The sequence below is a fragment of the Halichoerus grypus genome, chromosome 4 (assembly GCF_964656455.1).
Source record: "Halichoerus grypus chromosome 4, mHalGry1.hap1.1, whole genome shotgun sequence".
Lineage (NCBI taxonomy): Eukaryota > Metazoa > Chordata > Mammalia > Carnivora > Phocidae > Halichoerus > Halichoerus grypus.
Genome location: NC_135715.1, coordinates 146,866,568 through 146,876,784, shown reverse-complemented (window position 1 = coordinate 146,876,784; position 10,217 = coordinate 146,866,568). Strand labels below are relative to the sequence as shown.

General features: G+C 36.6%; 1 pseudogene; it reads right to left on the bottom strand.

Moving 5' to 3' along the window:
• Nucleotides 1–8,524: 8,524 nt before the first annotated feature.
• LOC118542254 (ATP synthase F(0) complex subunit C2, mitochondrial pseudogene) lies at nt 8,525–9,022 on the bottom strand (annotated as a pseudogene).
• Between the last annotated feature and the right edge of the window lie 1,195 nt (nt 9,023–10,217).

Genomic DNA, 10,217 nt, shown 5'->3' with positions numbered 1-10,217 from the left:
TGTTCAGGTTTTCTATTTCCTCCTGGTTCAGTTTTGGCAGTTGATACATCTCTAGGAATGCATCCATTCCTTCCAGGTTATCTAATTTGCTGGCATAGAGTTGCTCATAATATGTTCTTATAATTGTTTGTATTTCTTTGGTGTTGGTTGTGATGTCTCCTCTTTCATTCATGATTTTGTTGATTTGGGTCATTTCTCTTTTCTTTTTGATAACTCTGGCCAGGGGTTTATCAATCTTGTTAATTCTTTCAAAGAACCAGCTCCGTTTCATTGATCTGTTCTACTGTTCTTTTGGTTTCTATTTCATTGATTTCTGCTCTCATCTTTATTATTTCTCTTCTCCTGCTGGGTTTAGGCTTTATTTGCTGTTTTTTCTCTAGGTCCTTTAGGTGTAGGGTTATGTTGTGTATTTGAGACTTTTCTTGTTTCTTGAGAAAGGCTTGTATTGCTATATACTTTCCTTTTAGGACTGCCTTTGCTATATCCCAAATATTTTGAACAGTTGTGTTTTCAATTTCATTGGTTTCCATGAATTTTTTATATTCTTCCTTAATTTCCTGGTTGACCCATTCATTCTTTAGTAGGATGCTCTTTAGCCTCCATGTATTTGAGTTCTTTCCAACTTTCCTCTTGTGATTGAGTTCTAGTTTCAAAGCATTGTGGTCTGAAAATATGCAGGGAATGATCCCAGTCTTTGGGTACCAGTTGGGACCTGATTTATGACCTAGGATGTGATCGATTCTGGAGAATGTTCCATGGGCACTAGAGAAGAATGTGTATTCCGTTGCTTTTGGATGGAATGTTCTGAATATGTCTTTGAAGTCCATTTGGTCCAGTGTGTCATTTAAAGTCTTTATTTCCTTGTTGATCTTTTGCTTAGATGATCTGTCCATTTCAGTGAGGGGGGTTTTAAAGTCCCCCACTATTATTGTATTGTTGTCAATGTGTTTCTTTGCTTTTGTTATTAATTGGCTTATATAATTGGCTGCTCCCATGTTAGGGGCATAGATATTTACAATTGTTAGATCTTCTTGTTGGATAGACCCTTTAAGTAGGATATAGTGTCCTTCCTCATCTCTTATTACAGTCTTTGGTTTAAAATCTAATTTTTCTGATATAAGGATTGCCACCCCAGCTTTCTTCTGGTGTCCATTAGCATGGTAAATGGTTTTCCACCCCCTCACTTTCAATCTGGGCGTGTTTGGGTCTAAAATGAGTCTCTTGCAGACAGCATATTGATGTGTCTTGTTTTTTAATCCAATCTGATAGTCTGTGTCTTTTCATTGGGACATTTAGCCCATTTACATTCAGGGTAACTATTGAAAGATAGGAATTTAGTGCCATTGTATTGCCTGTAAGGTGACTGTTACTGTATATTGTCTGTGTTCCTTTCTGGTCTATGTTACTTTTAGGCTCTCTCTTTGCTTAGAGGACCCCTTTCAAGATTTCTTGTAGGGCTGGTTTCGTTTTTGCAAATTCCTTTAGTTTTTGTTTGTCCTGGAAGATTTTTATCTCTCCTATTTTCAATGACAGCCTAGCTGGATATAGTATTCTTGGCTGCATATTTTTCTCGTTTAGTGCTCTGATTATATCATGCCAGTTCTTTCTGGCCTGCCAGGTCTCTGTGGATAGGTCTGTTGCCAATCTAATGTTTCTACCATTGTAGGTTACAGTTCTCTTCTCCCGAGCTTCTTTCAAGATTTTCTCTTTGTCTCTGCGACTCGTAAGTTTTACTATTAGATGTCAGGGTGTTGACCTATTTTTATTGATTTTGAGGGGTTCTCTGTGTCTCCTGGATTTTGATGCCTGTTTCCTTCCCCAAATTAGGGAAGTTCTCTGCTATAATTTGCTCCAATATACCTTCTGCCCCTCTCTCTCTTTCTTCGTCTTCTGGGATCCCAATTATTCTAATATTGTTTCATCTTATGGTATCACTTATCTCTCAAATTCTGCCCTTGTGATCCAGTAGTTGTTTATCTCTCTTTTTCTCAGCTTCTTTATTTTCCATCATTTGGTCTTCTATATCACTGATTCTTTCTTCTGCCTCATTTATCCTAGCAGTTAGCGCCCCCATTTTTTATTGCACCTCATTAATAGCCCTTTTGATTTCTACTTGGTTAGATTTTAGTTGTTTTATTTCTCCAAAAAGGGTTTCTTTAATAACTTCCATGCTTTTTTCGAGCCCAGCTAGTATCTTTAAAGTGATGATTCTGAACTCTAGATCCGACATCGTACTAATGTCCGTATTGAGTAGGTCCCTGGCAGTCGGTACTATCTGTTGTTCTTTTTGTTGAGGTGATTTTTTCCGTCTTGTCATTTTGTCCACAGGAGAATCGGTGAATGAAAGAACAAAATGCTAACAGGGTAACAACGGCCCCAGAAAATACACTCTAAACAAATCAGAAAAGACCTGAAGCTGGGGGAAAAGAAAGGGAAAGAAGGAAAAAAGAAAAAGAAAAAGATAAAAACAAACAAAAACAGAACAAAACAAAAAAAAACAGAATATGATCAAATATGATCAGGCTGGTGCATAGATTAGATTTTGGGTGTATTTTGGTCTGTTAGAAGAAAGTGACTCCCACAATTTTAAAGAAAGAAAAACTTATATATGTACAAAAATAAGGGTTGATATGATGAAGGGATGGAATATGATTGTAAAGATGAAAATTATAAAAAATTTTATAAAAGGAATTGATAAGAAGTTGTTTGAAAAAAGAAAGAAGAGGATTTAAAAAAAATAAAGGGAGAGAATGTGATCAGGCAGGAGACTAGAACAAAGCCATACACTAGAGATTTAGGGTATATTTTGATCTGTTAGAAGAAACTGTATCTCAAAATTTTAAAGAGAGAACAACTTATATATATTTGCCAAAAATAAGGGTAACTACTATGAAGGGATAGAATATGACTCTAAAATGAAAAATAAAAATGTTTTTTAAAAAAGGGATTGATAAGATGTTGGTTGAAAAACGGAAAAAGAAAAATTAAAAAAAAAGACAGTTAAAAAAAAAATTAACTTTGAAAGACTAAAGAATCATGGTAAAAAAGCCATGGATTCTATGTGCAGTATTCCCCTAGTGCTGGAGTTCTGCAGTTCTCACTGATCGGTAAACTTGGTCTTGGCTTGCTGTTCTTGCTGATCTTCTGGGGGAGGGGCCTATTGCCGTGGTTCCCAAATGTCTTTGCCGGAGGTGGAATTGCCCTGCCCTTGCCAGTCCAGGCTAAGTAATCTGCTCGGGTTTGCTCTCGGGAGCTTTTGTTCCCTGCAAGCTTTCGGTGCAGCTTTGGAGGCCGAGAGTGAAAATGGCAGCCTCCCAATCTCCGCCGTGGAGGAGCCGAGACCTCGGGCCCCGCTCCTCAGTGCGCCCCCAGAGAAAAGCAGTTGGTCACTCCCGTCTCCCCGGTCTCTGGCCTCACTCTGTGCTCACTCGGCCTGTGACCGAGCGTTTCTATCTCTGGCACCCGACCCCGTGTGGAGTCTCCAAACCCAGCAGATCCCTGCGGTGCGCTCCCATGCCGCTCCTCCTGGGGGAGGAAGGGGAGTCTCCCCGGATCTGTTGCTTGTTGGGTCCCTGCTGGAGGAGTAGTGGCCTGACTGTGCCGTGGATCACAGTTTATGGCAACCCCGAGCTGAGAGCCCGCACCTCGGCTCCATCTCTGCAGCTGGCTTCCCCACTCTGATACCTGGGAGCTCTGCCGCACTCAGTCACCCCCGGTCTTTCTGTGACCCCAATGGTCCTGAGACCACACTGTCCCACGAGGGTTCCACCCCCCGCTTAGCCACTGGAGCGAAGTCCCTCAGCAGAGCAGACTTCTAAAAGTTCCAATTTCATGCTCTGCTGCTCTAGCACTTGCCAGAAGTGGCCGATGGAGGCCCCTCCCCCACCGTCTATCCTCCCAAATATCGCCTCGGATTCACTTCACACATTCTACCTTCCAGAAAGTGGTCGCTTTTCTGTTCAGAGAGTTGTTGCTATTCTTTTCTTTGATCTCCTGTTGAGTTTGTAGGTGTTCAGAATGGTTTGATCCCCATCCAGCTGAATTCCTGAGACCAGACGAAATCCAGGTCTCCTACTCCTCTGCCATCTTGCTCTGCTCCCCTCTGTCTTTCTCTGTTTTCTAATATTCCTTTCCATGGACTTTTGTGGGCTCTCACTTTGCTTATTGGGAAATAAACTACTTAATCTATACATCTTAGATCTTTTGTGTTTAAGTAGTCTCTTTTGGTTATATATTCAGTCAATTTAAACAATGTGTCAGAGAACAAATAGTCTTTTGAAGATGACTTTGCTTCATTTGAATAAATATTGTCAGTTGGGTTTCCTCCATGATCACTGTTCTTAGATTGGTCTGGTCCTTAGAATGGTGACCCCTGAATTGTTTCTGGCAAACTTCAGTCATTTCAGGCACTCTCATATTAGATACCCACCAATGAAATCCATCACCTAAAACCTTGTTTTTGGTCACAAAACTTAGAGCTATCTTGCAATCATAATAATATTTATCTGTATATATGTGTGTGGGATGTACTTGACAAATTTTATAATCGTTATGCTTTTCTTTAAGCTTTATTTGAAATGTGTTAGTGTTTGAATGTTTGAATTTTTTCAAATTTAAAAATCTAATTTATTAAATTTAAAAGTTTTATAAGTAGTAGGAAGCATTTGTTGTCTAGATTGATGTGTAGGTATTTTGAATGCTTGAGAAAAATACACTAATTTTTTCATGCACCTTGAAATATCTTAAAGAATTTACATAGTGAAATTTGTAAACTGTGGTGTTTAATGTAATTCTACACTGCCAAAATGATAGAATAATTGAATATTAAACAAAGAACAGAAGTAAAAGTAGTGCTTTTAATTTTACCACAAATTACTATATTTACAAGTAACTTATAAATGCCAGATTATAAGTTGTGTTTACAAGTTTAAGAAAACTTAGATTTATAAACTGGATAAATTGAACACTAAAAAAAAAAAAAAATAAACAAAATCAGGGCCTAGAGTATGACGGCCCTATTGTTGACTAAGTGCCTATCTCCCAATTAAAGAATCTAACACATTAGCAAAAATTTATCAATTGCATCATTGCACAACAAAGTAGGTCTCAAGAAAACAAAGTAGAAATTAGGGAACAGGAATGGGGAAGCAGATGGAAAACGGAGGTCTAGGAACTGACCTTAATAGGGAGTTGGGGAATGGAGGAATGGTCAAGTAGTCAGTTTTATCAAGGGCCTTATTTTACCAAACACATAAATTATATCTCAGAATTATATTTTTTAATTGCTTTAATTGAATGTAACCAGCAAATGAAATCAGATCCTCTTAGACATCTAAGTGTGAACTCACAATTCTATTTATGCAGTAATATGTTGGTTCAGTAATTGGTCTCCTTTCTTTAGGAAAACATGCAAGTCAGGTATTAGACAAAGAATAGTTTGATATAAATTGAGAAAACAATGCCTTAAAACTTCCTTCTATTTCTATATGCATTTCTGACCATGCTGCAGAAGAAAATTGCACATTGCCTTTGGTAATGAAATCTATGCTTTCCCCAAAATAGAGTATGATATAAAACCGTTGACCAGCTAAGTTCCTGAATTAAAACTGGTGTATAAAATTAGCAATTTTAGGACATCTGGCTTTAGGACAGGGTAAAAGAAGAAAGAATTGTGTTATATATGAGAATGTACTTCAAATATTCTTTCTGTCCTTTTTTCTTCCTTCCTTCTGGGATTCGCATAATGCATATTTTGGTCTGCTTCATGGCATCTCATATAGGTCCTTTAGGCTATATTTTCTTTTCTTCATTCTTTTTTTTCTAATCCTCAAACTAAATAAGTTCAATTGTCGTAGCTTCAAGTTCACTGATTATTTCTTCTCCTTGTTGAACTCTGCTGTTGAACCCCTCTAGTAAATTTTTTGTTTGTTATTGTACTCTTCACCTCCAGAACTTGTGTGGTTCCTTTTTAAAACCATTTTTTAAAGTTACCATTTTAACAAAAGATAACCATTTTAACCATTTAAAAATGTATAATTAAGTATATTTTCAAATGCTGTGCAACCATCACTTTTATCCATTTGCAGAATTTTTTCATCCTCCCAAACAGAAAGTCTGCCACCATTAAAAAATAACCTCCCATTCCACACTGTCTCCAGTTCTTGTTAAAATTTATTCTTCTTTCACTATGAATTTTCCTTTTCTGTGTACCTCAGGTAAGTAGAATTATATAACACTTACCCTTTGGTATCTGGTTTATTTCACTTGGCATAATGTTTTCAAGTTTCATACATGTTAATAGTATGTGTCAGAATTTTATTTCTTTTTAAGGCTGAGTAATATTTTTCTGAGGAAATGTCAAAATTTTCCACAGTGGCTTTTTGATTCTTTTTAATGATCTCTATTCTTTATGGATATTCTCATTTAGTTTATACATTGTTTTTCTGATTTCCTTCACTGTTTGTCTGTATTTTTCTTTAGCTTTTTAAACATATTTAACAAAGTCTTTCTATACTCTTTATATAATTAACCCGAAGCCTGGATTTCCTCAGGGATGATTTCTTAACATTTTGTTCCTCTAAATGTGCCATACTTTCCTGTTTCTTTGTATTCCATGAGTTATTTTGTTGAAAACCAGACATTTGAATAGTATAACATGGTAACTTTGGAAATCAGATCTCCTTCTTTTCCAGGGCTTGTTTTTTGACTGTTGACAGCTGTATTAGTCCATTTGTTTAGTGACTTTCCCAAACTGTTTTTTAAAAGGCTATGTTGCTTGTCTTTTATGGTCACTGAAGTCTCTTATCTTTGTGTTAAACTAGTTTTCATAGAGATTTCCTTGAGCACCAGGAGTTAAAACACACACATGCCAAAATCAAGAGCCAGATGCTTGACCCACTGAGCCACCCAGTGTGTCCCTTGGCTTGCACCTTTTTTGAACAATGTCCCCTGCTTTTCTGGTCAGAGTTTCTAGTTATGTGAAACAGAGACAAGTGCTTTGCATCCCTCATTCAAGTATCTCCCAGACAGTTTGGGATGGACATATGCAATAATTTTCCTATAAAATTTGCTATGCTCCCTCTAGAACTAGGGACCAAGGACTTAACACTAAGGATGCAGGTTTCTTTTTCAAGAACTATGCTGGGGAGGAGTTAGAGCAAGGGCAAATAAATACACCACAAATCTTTGCTAACATTTTAAAGTTACCTTTTTCTTGTTCAATTCATTGCTGTAAACCTTTGACTATTTTCCAGAATTCTGACAGAGTTAATTTTGATAGTTTTTGTTTTTTTGTCAGTGTTTCTGTGGGAGATGAAAACTTGGAGCTGCTTACTCCCTTTTGCTGCAATGGATACTAATGGTGTTTGTTTGTTTTTTGTTTTTGTTTTTTTTACAAATATGACTAACAAGTATTCTGAAATTATTGCTGGATCCATCTTGATTGGGTATTCCCAAGATAATAAATAATTTTTACTAGAAATTCAGCTTCAAATTAAAGTTGATTTAACTTTTCTTTTTCTAACTCGAGGTATATTTTAATAGAATGCTCATGTGCCTTCTTGGCAATATTTTCAATAACTAAATCACTAAAGAGATGAACGTTTGAAATTTATGTACTGATTTTTTTGAAATCACTCATTTTTTGTAATGTGCTTCACTAGTAAAGTTTACTGTTTTTAGAATTATTCTGTGTCCTTCATATCATACTCAGCTAATTTATGGGTCCCAAATTTTTATGGAAAATGGCTAAGCAAACTACCACCAATGGCATAAATCTAGCTGCCATCTATTTTTGACCAGCTTGAAAACTAAAAATGGTTTTACAATTTTTAATCACTGAAAAAAATCAGAAAAATGATATTTTGTGATGTGAAAATTGAAGTTCAAATTTCACTCTTTATAAATAAATTTTCATTGGATCCATTATTTGTTTATGTATTTTCTATGGCTGCTTTTGTGCTACAAAGGCCCAGTGGAATAGATTTGAAAGAGATCATATACTCTGCAAACCTGTGGTGTTTATTGTCTAGGCCTTTACATAAAAAGTTTGCCAACCTCTGTTTTAGTACAACATAAACAGAATCAACAACCTAAGATGCCTTATGGATTTAAAGCATTCTTTAGGATCCACAGCTCAAAGATGGTTACTTCTAGAAATTTTAGCTACCAAAAAATTTATCAGGTGTTATGCTTTTTTCCCCAATTTAATCATTGATACTTTTAACATCTTTTTCACTAGGTTAGCCAAACATGCCGAAAGTTTCATTTAACACATTACATTTAATACAGAACCTTTTTTGGATTAACGTTTTTCCTGGGACTTAAATTTATCCATAATTTTAACCATTTTTCTATAATTTTGACAGCCTTTTTTTTCCTTATTAATACAGTATTTATTTGTCTTCTCTCTGTCAAACCCTGAGCCAACCACTTTCCCCAGGCTGCCTGGGGAGGTATAGGAAAAGGAATGTACAGGGCAGACGAGACACGGGAGAAAGACCTATGGGAGGTGGAGATGGCTCCTTCACATGGCAAAGAGGATGAGAAAGACCACCATCAGGCAAAAGAGCCCCATGGTCTCCGAGAGGGCAAAGCCCAGAATGGTGTAGGAGAAGAGCTGTTGCTTCAAAGAGGGATTCCTGGCATAACCAGTGATGAGGCTCCCAGACACAGTCCCAATTCCAGCCCCAGAGCCAGCCACCCCTACCGTGGCAGCCCCAGCCCCAATGAACCTGGCTGCTGTGTCTATGTCCCTTGAAATGGCGCTGGTTCGGAAGCTGCGGCTAGGAATAAGTGAGGTCAGGGGACGTGGGGCTGCCAAGCTGCTGAGGCTCTTATAAGGTACCTCACCTGTCAGTGTCTCCGGTGGTTTTAGCACCACTGTAGACAGTGATGGCCTCAACAGCTGAGAGGTGCTCCTGACCAAGAAGGGGGTGGAGATGAACTTTGCACACGTGTACATTTTCAGGGGATGAGGGGCTGTGGCAGGAGAGCAGCTCCCAGTGCAGAGAAGACAGAGAGGGGTGGGGGGTGGGGGAGAGCCAATTTTGACAGCTTTAACAAGTAATTCTGAACTTGTTTCTTCTTCTACTTGAGTTGGAGAAAACTGGAAGTCTCCTTTACCATTAAAAAAACCCTTCATATTGAGTATATTATTCTTATATAGTAAATATTTAACTACAGAACTATGTGAATCAGAGTGCCTTGAAATCAGAGTGAATTTCAATTGTGAGAGATTTGCTTATTTCCTTATTAACTTTTGAAGATGGATAAAAGCTTTGATAAAAAATTTTACAGCAGAATCTTGTTATTTTAAAAGACAGCTTAAAAGCATATGATATAGAATGTCAGTGGTTTTGATGACATCTGTAAGGATACTTTCAACTTAATACTTGTGAATTTAAGCCCATTGGTAGAATTCTTCTGAAAATAGTTTTGAATTGGACTGCCAGTCATTTCTCATCAACTAACATTTTTGAAAGGTCTGCACCTATAAGTTACATGACTTTGTGTGATCTTTGAGATCAAATAATTTGAGATTATTATAAATAGACTAAATTACTAATTGAATCACTTCATTATCATTAGAATGTAGAAATTCTACCTCATAATCATGTCTTTTTCTCTAGGAGCTCCCTGTCATAACCTCACTAACTTTATTAAAATCCAATTTTGTAAAACAAAATTTTCTCAAATGTTTCTACTTTAGCACTGGCTGCTGTCAGAAAAATTTCAGATAAAAGAGAAGATGTCACATTCTCTAAAAATTCATGAGTCAGCATTAGGGTAGATAGTGATGATGACTGACACTCTTTGCTGTTTTGGATTTTTTAAACAAGATCCTTAGATTCCAGTGGCAAACATGCTGAAGTTGGATCCATATCACAAAGTAGCACATTAACTGATTTTGAAAAGTGTCTTTTATCACTGTACTAGCTATTCCTCTTGTTAAATTTTCATTACTTTTTATGTTCTTACAAATAGAGCTTTTATTTATATTCATGAAAAAATATTTATATAAAGGATTCAATGACTGCTGACCAACAGTTTTTTATTGATGGTAATTTATCCACAAAATACCTTTGTCTTTTCTGAAAAGTTTTTTTTTTTTTTTAAGTGACAGGAGTCATTTTATGCATTTTATCCACATATTTATTTATAAATATGCTTTATTTATAGTTGGATCTGTTTCCTTGGGAGATATTTTATAAACTGAT